The sequence below is a fragment of the Cornus florida genome, unplaced genomic scaffold, assembly GCF_030987335.1.
Source record: "Cornus florida cultivar Cherokee Brave unplaced genomic scaffold, ASM3098733v1 CherokeeBrave_3.0.0_Hap2_Chr02, whole genome shotgun sequence".
In the NCBI taxonomy this organism is placed as follows: Eukaryota; Viridiplantae; Streptophyta; class Magnoliopsida; order Cornales; family Cornaceae; genus Cornus; species Cornus florida.
Genome location: NW_026775572.1, coordinates 28,602,534 through 28,620,554, shown reverse-complemented (window position 1 = coordinate 28,620,554; position 18,021 = coordinate 28,602,534).

The following is an 18,021-nucleotide window of genomic DNA, read 5'->3' as shown; positions in this document are numbered from 1 at the left end:
AACTATCTTATTTTTTTAGATTAAAATTGTGTAGCCAGTGTTATATAGAAATGCTTTTTTCAGATTCTCCCGCCCCCTCGTCTTTCAATGAGTCGATCACTTCTTGCGGAGAACTCTAATTATCACTAAAACATATATATATATATATATATATATATATATATATAATAAAAATAAAATAAAAAAACACACAATAACAATCCATTGCAATTAGGGACGGAGCTAGTAACAAGTGAAGTGTGGCAATTGCCCCCTGAATTTTTTATTTTTTATTAATATGCCATACTATTTTTTTTTTTTTTTTTTTCAATATATACTCCTAAAATATTACTAATACTCTCCCTAAAATTATTACAAAATTTTAGCCGCGCCCTGTCTAAAATCTAGGTCCACCCCCATTGCATTCCAATAAAATATATTTGGTTTTACTCAATATTTTATTTGGAACAAAGTACAAATCTTATCATCATTGGACTGAACATTTGAAATTGTGTGAGAACGTAGGTTAGAGCAAAGAGAATCCAGGTAAGATCTCATTACTACTAGAAAACCATGGGCAGCTAGCTTCAACCTGCAAATAGTAAGAATAGCCATAAAACATACATTAGAAGCTAGGAATGATATGCTGCATCACCAGATGAACACCACGCATATGCTGCATTAACTACAAATACAAAAACAAAGTATACGAAGGATGGAAATAGAAAAATATTTAAAGGAGAAACTAAAGAGTTGTAACTCTTAAAAAAAAAAAAAAAAAAAAAAAAAATGTGTATTTAAAAACAAACAAATAGAGAGGTGGGAAATGCAAGAGTTGTAATAACTCTTGAAATCAATAAGTGTTATTTACCGAAAAAAAAAAAAGTGTTAATAAAAGCAAAAATAAATAAATAACATATAAAAATGAAGAAAAAAAAGGCTTACACTTTTAATAGTAGTATATAGATTAGATATTATATACAGATATAAATATTTTATTTTATTTAGAATTGTTGGGGAAGGATGGGTCGCTTGTAAAATAGTAGGAGGGAATTTTTTTTTTCTTTTTCGGAATATTGTGGAATAGATGTTTGAATCAATAGGTGAAAATAAAATAAAATAGGTGATTAATTAAACTTCTATGAATCATTATGTGTTTTGATGAGACTTACCATGTGGAAAATAAAAAAAAATTAAAAAAAGAAAAAAGTTAAGAAATGGCTTATATATAGATATATAGTTACATATATATATAGATGGTACGTTTTTATTTTTTTATTTTATATATATTTGCTTTGTATATTTGGCTGTAAGTATATAGAATTATAGATGGTACGTTTTTGTTTGGAATATTGTGGTTTAGGCTCTAGAATTTTTTTTAAAAATAATTTTTGTGCTTTACTTATGAATCATTATGTGTAATGAATCACTTTGAGATTAGTACTTTTTATGTCATTAAAGTGGTTTAAATGTATATATATTATAAAAAAAAAATTTAAAATTATTAAAAAATTCTTTATACTTCTAGAATAGTATATATATAGATATAGATTAGCTTTTTTTTTTTAGAATCATCTCAAATCACGAAAGGTGCTCACTTATGTGAGCTTGTGAAAGCAATCCCTAATATAAATAGGTTCCTTATTCGTATTTTTATTTTATTAAATATTATTTGCATTCACATTATTTGTTTCAGTAGAAAAGAGAGCCATGCTACTTTTGTGATATTGTAGTAAACTAACGCCAATCCAACGAAGGTATTAGAGTCAAAAAGTGAAAACTCGGTCAACCGATACAAAAGATATGTGGTACACAGTGCCCAAAAGATATAGACGAGTAACACCTTGTTCATTGTTAAGTCTGTAGATAGAGATGAAAATTAGAAAAACTTGATTCAATTTAAAACTTAATATAAAATAAACCATTTTTCTAATTTAATATTTTGGACCCAGAAGGAAAAAAGTTCACAATAAACTAAAAAGAAGTTTACCAGAAAATCCAATTTTTGATAATTAACTTACAAACTAAAATCTGTTAGGAACAAAAAATGTGATAGATGGGAGATGTCCCTTGAATGAGCCAATTCGAATCGGTAGTGATGTCCACATAGTTAAATTAATACGTACATAAAAATAAATATTCTGTGATCAGAAACTTGTAAACATACACTTAACAAATAAATACTAAAAGTATATGTTAAATTAACTACAAAGATGTTACCATATCATAAGTTCATAGTATGCCCTACGAGCAAATGCTAAGTTTAATTGCTTCCCAACACCTATATATAGAGAGGGAAAGGAGTAGGGGTGGCAAAAATCCCCAACCCAGTGGAAACCGCCCTGCCCCGCCCCATTTAAAGCGGGTTTGGAGAACCGTTTACTTAAATGGAGTGGGGATGGGGGTTAAAAAAAAAAAACCGGTCGGTTGTGGGGCGGGGGCGGGGGACTAAGATCCCCGCCCCAAACTCGCCCCCGCAACCTCCCCGTTTAATATGTTAAATTATTAATTTATCCACCCATGTTAATATATTTACTAAAGTAACCTTCACTATATATATACATATATATATAATGGAAACCCTACACTTCATTACTTCCACTTTGCTATTGAGGCGGCACTCATACAATTCTTTTTCCTCTTGACTTTCTATATTCCCCTATTCAAGATGGAGATGGAGTACTTGGGATCAGCCGAATTCTCAAACTACATGAAGAACATCTATTTGATTCACAACCGAATGATGATTTGATGATCTAAAGGTGATTCCCCGAGAGATGTCTTTCCTTGGAGTCTATTAAGAGATCCATGAACCTGGCAGCCGTGTAACTCTAAACTCTCTCTCAAACCCATCATTGAATATATGGGTTTTGACCTTCTGATTCTTGTAGATTTTGTAGTTTGCAGTTGCAGAGAGAGAGAGAGATGGGGCAAGTTCAGAGTTAAGAACGAGAATAGAGATGGAGGCGATTAGGGAGGCTGAAATATATGGGTTTTGACTTTCTGATTCTTGTAGATTTTGTAGCTTGCAGTTGCTGAGAGAGAGAGAGAGGGCAAGTTCAGAGTTGAGAACAAGAATAGAGATGGAGGCGATTGGGGAGGCTGAAATATATGGGTTTTGACCTTCTGATTCTTGTAGATTTTGTAGTTTGCAGTTGCTGAGAGAAAGAGAGGAAGGGCAAGTTCAGAGTTGAGAACGAGAATAGAGATGGAGGCGATTGGGGAGGCTAAAATATATGGGTTTTAACCTTCTGATTTTGTAATTTACAGTTGCAGAGAGAGAGATCGAGAGAGGGCAAGTTCAGATCTGAATGATTTGCCCTAATCGGTTATGGGGAGGGGGTGGGGCGGGGCGGGGCTGGGATAAATGGGGATGGGGTGGGGGCGGTTATGGGGATTAGAGGGAAAAAGTGAACCGGTTATGGGGCGGTTTTGGGGGTACCAAAATTAAACGAGGGCGGGGATGAGGAATGGGAAACCCGCCACAAACCACCCCATTGCCATCCCTAGAAAGGAGTATATATGTGTTGCTAAGGACATTTTAGTCCAATTTTATAGTAAATATGTAAGTATGACCAATTTACACAAATATCATAGTTTAGGGTGTTTTCAGTATACTTACTATAAGAATGTTTTTTTTGCACTTGACCCTTGTGTATATATATATATGTGTTGGGTAGAAATGACATATTCTTGATTTATGCAAACTACTTTTTGGTATAAGTGTGCAAGAGAGCCGAAGTTTTCACATTAGTGCAAAGGTAATATAAATTTCATTATTGATACGTGTATTTTCAAACTCTTAAAACAATCTCAAAATTAAGATTATTTTTTCCATTAAAGTTCAATCCACAAAGTCTAGAGAAATTGTGTACAAATTCTATACAATCAATTTCATTTGTTTTTTTTTAATTAAGATCATTTAATGAAAGAGAATATTTGTTATATGCAATTTACCTGCTCACATCAATTACCACCTTGGTATTCTCTTGAAAGAATGAGAGTTTTGGTGAGTGAGAGTTGTCGGGAGGTATATATGTGAGTGACGTAAATTTGAAGAAATAGAATTTAAAAAGATGTAGGATAAATTTTTTTTTATTTTTTTTATACGATTAGAAAGATGAGGCTAAAGTTATTTTTATTTTCTTTATGAATACAAGATATAGAATCAGATTATTAATTTTTAAATTTTTTTTTTTTTTAGTTAAAAGGTTAGTATATATTAAGAAAGAAAAGAATAGAATGTACAAGATACCCCCAAGTATAGGGAGTGAATAGCAAAACAAAAACCAAACATGAACAAGCAAAAACCAAATATCACCAAATAGTAGTATACATCAACACCAACTTGGACTAAACATCTTTAAGACCTATAAAACAACCTCCAGAATTGGTTAATCATCTGAAAGAAGCCATGTGTGGCAGCCAGCAAATGCACATCCATCAAGGAACATCTTCTGCAGATCCTCCATTGAATACTTTTGGTTAAGCTCAGCCTCCTTCTTCAAAACCAGTGATGATGGTCTTGATCTGATGCAACTTTTGATGAGCTAAATGATGTGTTGAGCACTAGAAGCCTTATTTAAGAAGGGTCTGGCATTCCTTTCAAACTAGATAAAGTAGACAGCAGCAGAGAGCAAGAGTTTATGTAGTGTGAAATGATTCATTTGCCAGTTGGATGAAGACCATGAAATGAGATCAGTCTAACAATTAGGCCTAATGTAGAATCTAGCAACATTCTGTATGAATTCCCAAACCGATGATAGTCTAACAATTAGGCCTGATGATAGTCTTGATTTGATGCAACTTTTGATGAGTTGAATGATGTGTTGAGCACTAGAAGCCTTATTTCTGAAGGCCCTGGCATTCCTTTCAAACTAGATAAAGTAGACAGCAACAGAGAGCAAGAGCTTATGCAGTGTGAAATGATTCATTTGCCAGTTGGATGAACACCATGAAATGAGATCAGTCTAACAATTAGGCCTAATGTAGAATCTAGCAACATTCTGTATGAATTCCTAAACTGAGCTACTGAATGGGCACTTAAAGAATAGGTGATCCAATGACTCCCAACCAGACATACAAAGGTAGCATCTATTGGTGTAGTGTTTATGTCGCATAGGCTTTAAATCAAGAGTGTAAAGTCTCTCTTTGATAGCCATCCAAAAAATATGACTGTATTTGGGAATGTTGTGCTTGAACCAAACAAGTTTGTGCCAACTAAATGACAGTGAGGGAGGGCAGAAGTAATCCATCGTGGTCCTCTATGAAAATCCAATGATTTAACTTGGGGGAATGCAAGCTCTGTAACTGAGAATTGAAGGAGTTGGAATTAAAGAAAGGAATCTGTTGAAGAGAGTCTGGAATTGACCACTGAGAGTTGGAAATTAGGTTATCAACTTTGACACTTGTGTCAAGTTGAAGAATTTCCACCTCAGAAAGCCCCAGCTGAGAAAAAAGTGGACCATTTGGAAGCCAAAAATCAATCCACATCATAGTATCAAGACCTGTTCCAATCCTATGCCTGATTACCCCTCTAGCCATTTCCTTTTGCTTCAGTAATTTCCTCTAAAACGCATAACTGAGTGAAGTTGGTTTAACAGTCCAAGAGCTCTTGTTCTTGATGAGATACTTGTAGGTCCAACCCACCCAAAGATTGTTCTTCTTTGCACATAATTTCCAAATATGCTTGAGACCTACAACTCTATTAGATAAATCAATGCAATCAAAACTTAAACCACTATTGTATTTAGGCCTACAAATGGCTACCCAGGCAAGCTTAGCACCATTTTTCCTCAATTCAACTCTAGACCAGTAGAGTCTTCTCAAGATCTGGTTGACTTGTTCAATGACTTTTAGAGGTAAGATGAATGTTTGAGACCAATAAGTTTGGATAGAGTGAAGGATGAATTTGATCAGTACAGCTTTACCAGCTTATGAGAGGAATCTTGAAGTCCAAGAGCAAATTTTAGCTGTGATCTTTTGAACTAGGGTTGGCAATCTGTTGCACTAATTGCAGGTGAAGTCAAAGGCAAACCCAGGTAAGTTATTTGTAAGACACCAGCATCAAATTGCAGGAGGTTGAGTATAGCTGCTTTGGTTTGGTTATCTACCCTAGAGAAGAAAACATGGCTCTTTGAACAATTAATTGAGAGACCAGACCATTGTACGAACCTTGTTAAAGCATTGTGCAACACATTGACAGATGTAAGATTACCAAATGAGAAAAGTAGCAAGTCATCAGCAAAGGTAATGTGTGTAATAGAAAGCTTACTGCACCTCCAATGAAACTTAAAACTTGGGTTGTTTGAAATTGCATTGCCAAGGGATAAGGAAAGTACCTCCATAGCAAGAACAAACAGCATAGGAGAGATGGGGTCCCCTTGTCTACCCCCCCTTTTCCCCTTGAAAAAACCAAAAAAGTTCTCCATTTAGTGATATGAAGTAAGAAGGTGTTGAGATACATTGAGCAATCCATTGTATAAACTGAGGAGGGAAACCAAATAAATGGAGTGTATCAAGTATGAATTGCCAATGTAGTGTATCAAAGGTCTTCCTAAGGTCAATCTTCATTGTACAACATGGTGAATGGTTGGATCTACTGTAACCATTTAGGAGTTCATGGGTGAGTAATATGTTATCAGTGATCTGTCTGTCCTTTACAAATGCATTCTGTGCAGGGTTGATAATTGATGAGAGTACAAGGTTGAGCTTGTTTGCAAGAAGCTTGGAAATGCATTTGTAAATGAGGTTACAACAAGAGATAGGCCTAAAGTCACCTACTGTGGAAGGATTTGGGATTTTTGGTACAAGGGCTATATAGGAGCAATTGATTTCAGAAAGCATTCTTCCTGATGAAAAGAAATCCTTAATTGCATCAATGATGTATTGACCAATGATTGGCCAAGCATGAATGAAGAAATGAGAGTTAAAGTGTAATACCCCTAATTTCAGAAGGATAGTCCTGGTATTTTATTTATTGTTTTAATTGAATTTTTAATTATTTAAATTGTTTAGTTGCTTGTGCGTTAGACTTAATTGATTATTTGATTGTTAATCGATTACATGCTTGTTTGTCTTGTGTTGTTTAAATTACTTGTGGATTGGTTTATTTAAATGGTGTTTTATTTTATTTTATTATTATGGTTTTAATGGAATTATTTTAATTGGTTATTTAAATTGTATTTTATTTTTTTAACTTAATTATATTCTAGCGTTTTAATTATTTATGTGGCTTTGTGATTTAAATGTAATTTAGCTGCTTCATTATTAGGGTTTATGTTATACATTGTAGTTGGGTTAGAGCCGACTTGTTGTTGGTTTAGGATTTAATATAGGGTTTAGATTAAAACCTATAAATACATAAGCATACGTCTGCCAAGGGTTACAAAACAAACCCTATTCAGCCTATTCACGAATACTGTGAAACGGAGAGTTACAGAGAGGAATACAGAGAACAACAGAGAGGGAACTTTGAGGGTTTAATAGAGAGGCTCAAGGAGGAAGGAATGGGTTGCTTTTGGGTTAGCCAAGAGTAACAGAGGCGTGGAACAAAGTTGGAAGTTCAGAGACGTGGATTAGAGTTTCAAATCTGAAACTCAAAGGCAAGTTTCTGTTCTTGCTCTTTCCCTTTAATTCGTGTTCTGTGCATACCTAGCTAGACTCCATGAGTTTAATTAATGCTAAAACAAATTAATTATGCATGCTTAATCAAAATAAAACAGAGGGTTGCAGAGTTATACGTACCTGTTCGTGTTTTCTTTAGTTTTGTGATCTTTATACATGAACTGTTAGTTTAAATTGAATCTTTGTGTGTTAAAACACTTAAAATAATTTAGTATGGATGTATGGGACGTAGGTTGAAGCTTAGAGGCCTTAGCAATGGAGTTTTAGGATTTACAGAGGCTGAACGGACGAAGAAGACGGCATCAGCACCAACTTAGCCGACTCAGTTGGAGACTGAGCCGACTAAGTTGGGCCGCGACCTGGAACTTAGTTTTAATTGCCCAGAATTGTTTTAGAACCTATTTTAATTAATCTAAATGGGTTAAATGGACTTTGGATGGTTCTAAAATGCATAATACACTTCTTATGCTTAGGAAATTTGACAATACGGATATGTAAATAAATTTTTATAAATTATTTAAAGGATGAATCAGTATAAAAGCATATAACTTAGCATACTGATAATGGATGGAAAGAACCAAATTGCTTAGCTTAGTTTTGGGCAACATAATGGATTATAATAAGATTATAAATCTTATATTAGATGCATGATAGATCATTTTATGTTTAAGGTTTGAACTATGCATGTTGTGGATGTTAATTGTTGGAATATCAAATTCTCTAGTGCAGTTACATGAATTAATGCTGGGATTTATATTGCTGAAATTTTAAATACCTTTCTGCAATGATATGGATTGTAAATTACTAGCTTATTATTATGTTTTGTAATTTACAAGGATATGGAGGATTGTATGCACCGGTATGGGACAGTGACATACTAGGGACGGTTTAGCTCAAAACGCTTAAACCTACCCTAATGGATTAAAGGATGGATTGAAAAATATTGAATCCAAATTGTGATTGAGTCAGATCAACTGTGATTAAGTTGAATGGATTCCTGGATTAATGGATGGTTGTTAAGTCATATTAACTCAATAAGTTGAGTGATTAACTAGTTGTATATTGTATGTCATCTCAATAAGTATTTGAATGATATACCTTGGTTTTGGACGGACTTTATATATATGTTTATGGTACCACAAGATGAGCTTGAGTCCCAGACTCGTTGGTTAGGGTGCGTATATGCAGTGGATGCGTAGTTGGTTATGGTAGGTTGATGTGTACCCTGTTAGGTCTAGGTACTCATGCCCACCTTTGGGTGCGTTTTCGAATGTTATCTGTGATACCCCTCGGATCCGAGACACGAGTTGATCAGGCCCAGGCCCAAACTCGAGGGATGTCAGACAATTAATATGTAATCGAACACAGAATACAAGATAAAATAAGAATTAAAAATAATAAGCTGAAAGAATGCTAATTGAAAATCCTTAAAATAAAATAATTATTTAAAATCCGTTAAATCCAAACCCCATAGGTTTACAACTTGGGAATCCATCCATTGAACCCCTTATTAAAGATTCTCAAACCGGAACTGAAAATAATAGAAATAAAGACCAAAGCTAACATAAAGGAGATTCCTACATAGTCGGAGGAATGAATATCTGTATCTCCTCTGCACGTCCAAGCTCTAACCCTGGAATTGACGAACACCTGAAAAATAAAGAAGTGGGTCAGGCCCACATGCAAGTCCTGATCTACTACAATCCAAACAGTAATCCGATACGCAGATACATCCTAGGAAGACTCAACAATAGCTAGAGTAGTCCATATAAGTATATAGTTCACACTATAGGACGCTCGCTAGTCCAGTAGGTTTGTCTCAGCCTGAATAGAAGGTAACATGCAAATATGCACCCTAAGATGGGCATGAGTACCTAGACCTACCAGGAAACAACACCTATGTCCAGTTATCCATCCTAGGCGATATACGCGCCCTAACCATGGTCCTGAGACTCAAGCTCATACCATGGTACATATAATAAATATATAAAGTCCGTACTCCTAATACAAAATATCATCCATCTGCATAGTGGTTTGATATATGTATAACAAATCCATCCTGAAACCATAATAGGTCATTCAATTTATTTAATTGACATGACACAAGTAGGTGATGGACTTAACCTTTATGGTTAATCCATACCTTAATCCAAATTAAGTAGGACTTAGTGTTTTGAACTAATCCATTCCCAATATAGGTAGGTCTTAGTGTTTTGAACTAAGCCAGCCCTAATATGACATCGTCCCGTACCGGTTCATATATATCCATATAAGTAGGACTTAACCTTTTTATGGTTAATCCAACTCATTCCAAATTAGGTAGGATTTAGTGCTTGAACTAATCCATATCTAGTACGTTACCGTCCCATACCGGTACATACAATCCTCCAGTTAACATAGTTGACAAAACAATATTAAATAGTTATCAACCACATTCCATAGTATACATAAATATTAGGCATTCAATACCGAGCCTAAAATCCAACTCCAACAATGTAAATTGCTACATAATTTGCACACATTTATATTTTCCAGCATAATCCATGAATTGATACAATTTAGTATAATTTAAGTATCAAATAAACCCAAGTTAAGCATAGGGAAAACTCAGTTAATTCACTAAACTTCAAGTACTATAGAATTGTGATTTAGACATATATTTAAATCATACACAACAACCTTGCCAAGCTCCGGTATATCAACCTAGCAAATCCTCCAATATAGTCCCCGAATTGATACAGTTAAAAGAAATTTAAGTATCAATTAAATCTAACTAAGCATGGTTAAAATAAAATTAATTTACCATCCTTAACATACTGAATAAATATATGATTATATATAATTAAATTATATATAAAAACCTTATTCCGTTCCAGTATACAAAACTAATAAAAACAGAGAGCAAACTACCCATGTTCTCTTAGGTTCCTTTTGCTCTAACTTTTAATCCAGCTATGAATTTATATTTTTGCACCATAAATCTAGCCTTGAATAGTCCCACACATCATTTAAACCAATTTAAATTAATTGCAAAAAAAAAATCCTGAAAAACAAACAGTTTTAACAAAATGCACGTTACAGTGCTTTTCAAGAAGAGCAAGCTCTAGAAAAATGAGAGCCTGCTCTATATTTGCACCTAGAGCCGGCTCTAGGATCTTAGAGCCGGCTCCATGATACCTAGAGCCGGCTCTCCCCTTTGGGATCCGGTTCTAAGAGGTTTGGAGCCCTCTCTCCTTCCTCTTAGCAGCCATCTCTTCGTTCTAGCTTCATCTGCTTCAACTCCGGTGTTTCCCTAGACCCTCTGTGATGTTTTTAGTCCTTGTTCTAGGTTCTGACGACGGCCGTTCCAATACGCCAAACTGAATGTAGTGAATGTGTGGTTCAAGAAAAGCCTTTTATGTCAAATTTAAATTTATAAAAACCACTATCAACACCACTACTAACGTAGCAAGAGTGAGTAGGGATCGTCCCAAGGGATTATACGTGTTGGAATTTCAACTTCGACTCTAGCGTACCAAATGATTGCAAAAGAGAATTGGGTTGGTTGATTACTTCTAGAAAAGAATTAATTAAAATGTAATTAAAATAAAACTAAGTAGAGATAGGGATTTAAGAGATGAGAAGAGAGGACTTAGGGTATTGGAATCACCACTAAGCTCATGTAATTAACCACTTGCTTTCCATTAATGGGGAATACATTGTTGTGAACAAAATTGGTTCGACTAGCAAAGGTGACTCAACAAGTGTATAATGTCTAAATAACATGTGAAAGGCCATAATATATCTATTAGAAGAGGAATATATTGTCTAGACAACATGTGAAGAGAACAAAACATCAAATCAAGTCATTAAACATTTCATTAAGCTCATAGTCCAAATAATTCACAAGGATGACTTAGTTAAACATGTATTGTCTAAACATCATGTGAGAGGCCACAATATATCTATTGGGAGAGGAATAAATTGTCTAAACACATGTGAAAGATACAACATATCATAACTAGTCATTAATCCTTCATTAAGCTCAAAATTCCATTACACCACAATATTAGAGCATATGCTTCTTGCATTCAAAAACATGGAACATCAAAGAACAAGCATGAATTGTCTCCCCCATCTAACACTACACTATAACTACACTACTAGCATGAAAATAAACTAAGGAAGAGGTATAATCCATCAAGGAATAAGTATGAACCATCAAGAGACATAACAAGAGCATTCCATTAAGCACTAATGTCTAGCCATCACTAGATTTTCAATCAATCACACATAGACATGCAATTAATATAGAAAAACTAGTGTAGAGATCAATTCCCCAAATAATCACACATAAGACAACATGTAAATAAAATAGAGAATCAATGGAAGAATTAACCCATATGAATCATGTGAGACATAATTCCTAATTTAATCACACATAGACATGTAAATAAACTAGAGAATTAATAGGAAGAATTAGACCATGGAAATCATAGAAATATACCAAGATTCATGACATTCACAAGGCTAGAACACTAATCACAACAATATATATAAAAATCCCCAAAAATAGAAATACAAGGGTTTAGGACTTAGGGCTTATCCAAGCCCTAAGTGTAGATCTAGTCAATCATGGAGGAGGTGGATGTAGTCATGGAATCAAGCTCCAATCATGGCTTCATCTTCTTCTTGCTCTTCTTCTTCTTCTTCTTTTAAGCTCTAGAGATAGAGAGATAGTAGATTTAGAGATGTGTTCTTGAGATGTGCCTCCACTTCTCTCTTTTCTTCTAACCCTAATCTCTAACTTTTCTAGAGAAATAAAAATTACAATGTAGAAAATAAAAATGATAAAAAGCCTAAAGAATCCTCTTTTACAAATGGGTTGCTTCCCTTTATATAGAAGGTCCTTTTCTTAGTCACTAAGTCTAGAATATATGCCTAAAAATATCTAATCCCGCAACTTTTTGGTAGGTGAACTTTTGGGCGCGCACGGAAAAAGTGACAGCTTGCTGCCAGCATGTCCAGTTCGATCGATCCAACTTATTTTCGATCGATCCAACTTTTTTCGATCGATTGAACTTATTTTTCGATTGATCCAACTTTTCTGATCGATCCAATTAAAAGTTCGATCGATCCAACTTTTTCTGCGATCCATCCAACTTTTCAGCTTTTCAGTATCAGCTTCTTTTTGCTCCAAATCAGCCTCTTTTTGCTCCGGATCATCGCTAAGACTTAGTTTGACTCCAAAAAGGCCTTAAGAACTCATTTTTAGCCCATTTTAACATTATTGACCTGAAATAGACAAAAACACAAATAAGTACTAAAACGGGTAAATAAGATAGATAAAGGTCCTAGAATACTCAAGCTTAAGGGGTTTAAATGTGTACTTTTCAGCGCTCATCAGGTTCCAACTCAATCCTAGACACACCTTAAACCACTAACACACAACCATAACATGTATTGAACACAGCCTTTTAAAGCGACGATTACAAAAACTCAGTTATAAACTTAAGCGATTCAAAACAGATTTCTTATGTGAAAATTGAATACTGTTTTTAATACTTATTTCAGAGTTCAATCTTAACCCCAGATTGATATCTAGTCCTCAATACATAATCATGATCCCCATTTAATCAAAGCTTAACATAAACACCGAGAAGAAACAAATAACAGAAACATCAAGGATTAGGCAAACCAGATTATCAACGAGACTAAATAAAAATCATATATGCATAAAAGACTTGTTATTACTTTTATTTAAGTCCATTTTAATCTTTATTTAAATCCCTGGAGTCCAACTAGGCATGCACAGAACACGAATTAATGGGAAAGTGAAGAACAGAGACTTGCCTGCAATTCCAAATTTTGAAACTGAAATCCTCTGTCTCTGAATGTTCCGTTAATATCTTAGACTGTAGTTCCACCTCTGTTGTTGTTGGTTTCACCTATAAGCAGCCTCTCCTTCCTCCTTCTTGGTCCAACCTAGCCTTCCTCTCCTATCTCTCTTTCTTTCTCTCTGTTGCTCTCTTTGTATCGTGAACAGAGTTTTGTATTTTCTAAAACCCTTAAACCCACATAAAATTATATTTATAGGCGTAATACTCCAACCCTAATCCTTGTATAATTAGAGCCCTAATGCAACTCTTAGTCAGCCCAAGAAAACCTTTTAATAACCTATGTCGGCTAAAACCAAAACCCTAAATTCTTAAACAGTGAATTCACATAAGCACGTAATTAATTAAACTTGAGAATACATTTAAATTAATGAAACAAACCAAAATACAATTAAAGCAATTGATTAAAGAAAACACAATTAATTGAATTAAAAAAAAAAATCAAATAAGCAAATAATTTATTTATCAAAACAAACAAATAATCAATTAATTTAATAAAAAATACAATAAATAATTAAATTAAATTCCAGGACTGCCTTTTTAAAATTAGGGGTATTACATTATCTTCTATTCAGGTTGAGACCCCTACTGTAGTCCAGTGAATGTCTCTTAGTGTAGATATATATATGTATGAACTAGATAGATATTGTTGAGCTATTTAAGATGTATCTGCGTATTGGATTACTCCTTGGATCGTAGTAGAATAGGACTTGCATGTGGGCCTGACCCACTCTTTATTTTTCAAGTGTTCGTCAGTTCCAGGGTTAGAGCTTGGATGTGCAGAGCAGATACAGCTATTCATTTCTCCGACTACGTAGGAATCTTTTCTATGTTTAGCTTTAGATTCTATTTCAGATATTTTAGTTTCTATTGGGTTTTAATAAGGGGTCCACTGGATGGATTCCCGAGTTGTAAACTTATGGAGTTTTGGATTAACGGATTTAAATAATTATGTTTTGAGGATTTTTATTCTAGTTTCTTTCAGCTTATTATTTTTATTTCTTTAATTCAATTTGTATTCCGTGTTCATTAAAATATTAATTGTTTGATATTCCTTCGGGTTCGGGCTTGGGCCTGATCAACTTGCGTCTCGGATCCGAGGAGTATCACATAAAGCCATCAGGTCCAGGGCTTTTATAAGGTTTGAAGGAGAGAATGCATTTCTGGATTTCTAAGTCTGATGGAATGGCATTGAGCATAGGTAAGAGGTGAGGTGGACAGACTTAGAAATCAAGTTAAAGTAAGATGACATACCTGGGTAGTTTGTGTAGCTCTGGCCAAGAAAATGCTGAAAGTGTTTTAGGAATTCATTCCTGAGATCAGGTCCTTGGATAGTATTACCTAATGAGTCTTCCACTGAAACCACCTTCCTTCTATTGGCCTTGGAGGAGAAAGATTTCATGAAGAAAGATGTGTTCTGGTCACCCACTTTTAGCCAATGAATTTAAGCTTTCTGTTTGAAGAAGATCTCCTCAGCCAAACATATCTCACTGTACTTAGCTGCAAGTTTCCTCTCTCTATGTCTCAGCTAGTCATTAGTAGGATTCACATCCAAGTTGGTTTGACACTGTAATAAATCAACTTTACAATTTGCAACCTTATGGGAAATAGAACCAAAGACTCCTTTATTTAGGAGCTTCAGTGGATACTTTAGTGATCTCATTTTCTGGACAACACAAAATATTTTTGTGCCATGAACCTCCCTTCGCCATCCATGAAACACAATATCTAAGAACTTGTCATTCAAAGTCCAGAAGTTAAAAAATTTGAAAGGTACATTTCTTTTGGGTGTAATGTCTCCCAAATTGACAACCATAGGTGAATGGTCAGAAATACCATGAGGGAGAAATTCACAAGCAGCCTGTGGAAATTTTGACATCCAAACCTGATTCACCAAAACCCTGTCCAGCTTCCTCGAAATGTTGGCACAACCAAAGCTGTTATTAGACCATGTAAACTGAATACCAGAGAATCTCAGGTCATCTAATTCATTTCTGTGAACACATTCATTGAAATCCATCATGCCTTGAGTCCATCTACTGGCTCTCCCAAAGGATTCATTAACATGCTTTAGGACATTGAAATCCCCCATTAGAATCCATGGCACTCCTGAGACATTGAGATGGTTAATACTCCTCCAGAGTGATTCCCTATCCTCAGCTGTATTAGCACCATATACGAAAAAAGCAAAGCATTTTGTACTCAAAGAAGGAATCCACACATTACAATTAATCACTTGACCATTCATAGATAGAGAAGTAACAGAGAGCTGAGTGGGGTTCCAAAGAATCCACACCCTACCAAGCACTGAGAACTGATAATTGCATAAAATACTCCAAGTTGGGGCAATCGCTCTATGAATCTCAGCAACATTGCTATGATTAACTTTGGTTTCCATCAAAGCCATTAGGCATAAACCATGTTCCTCGATTAACTTTCTAACTTCCACTTGTTTGAAGGGGGGGGGGGGGAATTCAACCCTCTGATATTCCAAGCTCCCCAAATCATTGGGAAGAGCTTGTTAGCTTACATAACCCCCTGCACCCCTTAAGGGTCACAACATTGTTCAAACATGGCTTGGAAATTTTAACCTTTTACTTATCTCAGAGTGATTACCATGGTTTGGCTTCCTAGGTTTAAGGGTTTTGTTGAGTATGGGGGAATAAGAGGGATCATACTGGTCATTATTTGGAACACAAGTTGTTGAGTCTTCATCTTCAGAGGCAGTCAGCACCTCAGGCTCATCTGCAAGCTCCAAGGCTCCAAATGAATTGGCAATTGGGACTGGCTGGGATGAGGCAATACAGCCATTCGATACAACCATCTTATAGGAGAAGAGGTCAATTACAAGATCTAATGCTTTGAATTTGTTAGATAGAAAGGGTGTATTATGCTCAGAAACAGGCTTAATTTCAGTACTGGTGGGGGGCAAAGGTAACTCTTGAACTTCTTTGGGAGTGGAAATAGATTGATCCAACATAGTTACACCTTGCATGGGCAAACTAGTTGTGGGGATTAATGCCTGTTCATAAGAAACAGATGTAGAGGCCTCCTTCTCTGGGGTGGAGTTGGTTTGCTTGGAGAATGGATTTTGAATAGGATGACATTGAGAGGATGAACCTTTTCTTCTAGTGATAAGATGCCATGACTCATCCGATAAAGCTTTATCAAGACCAGGCTTGGGAACACAATTCTTCTCCTTTCTGTTACATTGGTCATAAATATGCCCAAATGATTCACAAATTGCACAAGCTTCAGGCTTCCAAGGATATTGGGCATTGATTTCAACCAAACTGCCTCATTTGTTTCTGACATGGAAAGAGGAGGGGAGGGGGGATGTTGGGGTGATCTCAACACAAATCAGAGCATAGTCAACCCTGCTAATATCTTGGGTTATGGCATCTGCAAATAGAGGCCTGCCAATGGCACTTGCCACATAACTCAATCCCTTGGGGGACCAATAATGTAAGAGCACATTAAAAAGTTTGACCTAAATGGATAAGGATTTGGGAGATTCATTGGGAGCAGGAGGTGGATCAACATGCCATAAACTGAGAGTAATAGGCTTACTTGTGAAGGTTCACTGTCTACCTACAAGGACACTCCTACATTACTCTGGAGAAGAAAATCTGAAGAAAAAAGTTCCATTCTTGCTAACAAGGACTCTTTCCAACCCCCTGGAACCCCAGAGCTTGTGGGCAGTGCTACATACAAGCTTGAATGGCATTCTCCTTTGGAAGGTACTCGTGAGACATGAAGACCAAAATTTAATACCTTCATCACAAACTTCATCAGAAGGTTCAACCACCAGCCCATCATTAAGCTTAGAAGGCTCAAAAAACTCCAGGTTTTATGCCTTGGGAGGGGAACTTGCAATAGAGGCCCAATTATCATCTTCAGGACTTCGGTCCTTAACCCTGCAACATTCTGTAGTGGCTGGAACAGTAGCCGTATGTGCTGGCTGGGTTGGAGGTTGTGGAAGGTGAGATGTTGATGTTTGGATGGGGTGAAAAGTGTAATCAGGGTTTAACGAGGAACCAACTGGCAGGGTTGGGAATGAAAATGAGTTGTTATCATTTTGGTTAGGGTTGGTTAAGATTTGGTCCACCTGATTCTAAGTTAGTGCACGTGAAGTTTCAGCTTTGCATGGGTTGATATGACGTGTGTCATAAGAATTTGAATTTGACTTCAAATTGGTGGCAGTTGGGTCAAATTCAGCTTCCACCGTGGCGGCGCATGAAACACACTCTTTGTGAGAACGTCCCTTGACGCACACTTTTTATTTTTACTTTCGTTAAGAATACAAAAAATATAGAAGTGAAAGACTTAATTATTTTAACTTTCGTTAAGGATACAAGAAATAGAATCAGAATAGAAGTGAAAGTCTAAATTATTTTTACTTTCTTTATAGAAAAGGTAAATGAATTACTTCTTGAGTCTCTAATAAAAATACCTGTGAGAAATAATATATACATATATATAGAAGCAGTATTGCTGCCAATACAAAAAAAAAAAAAAAAAAAAAAAAAATACATCCCAA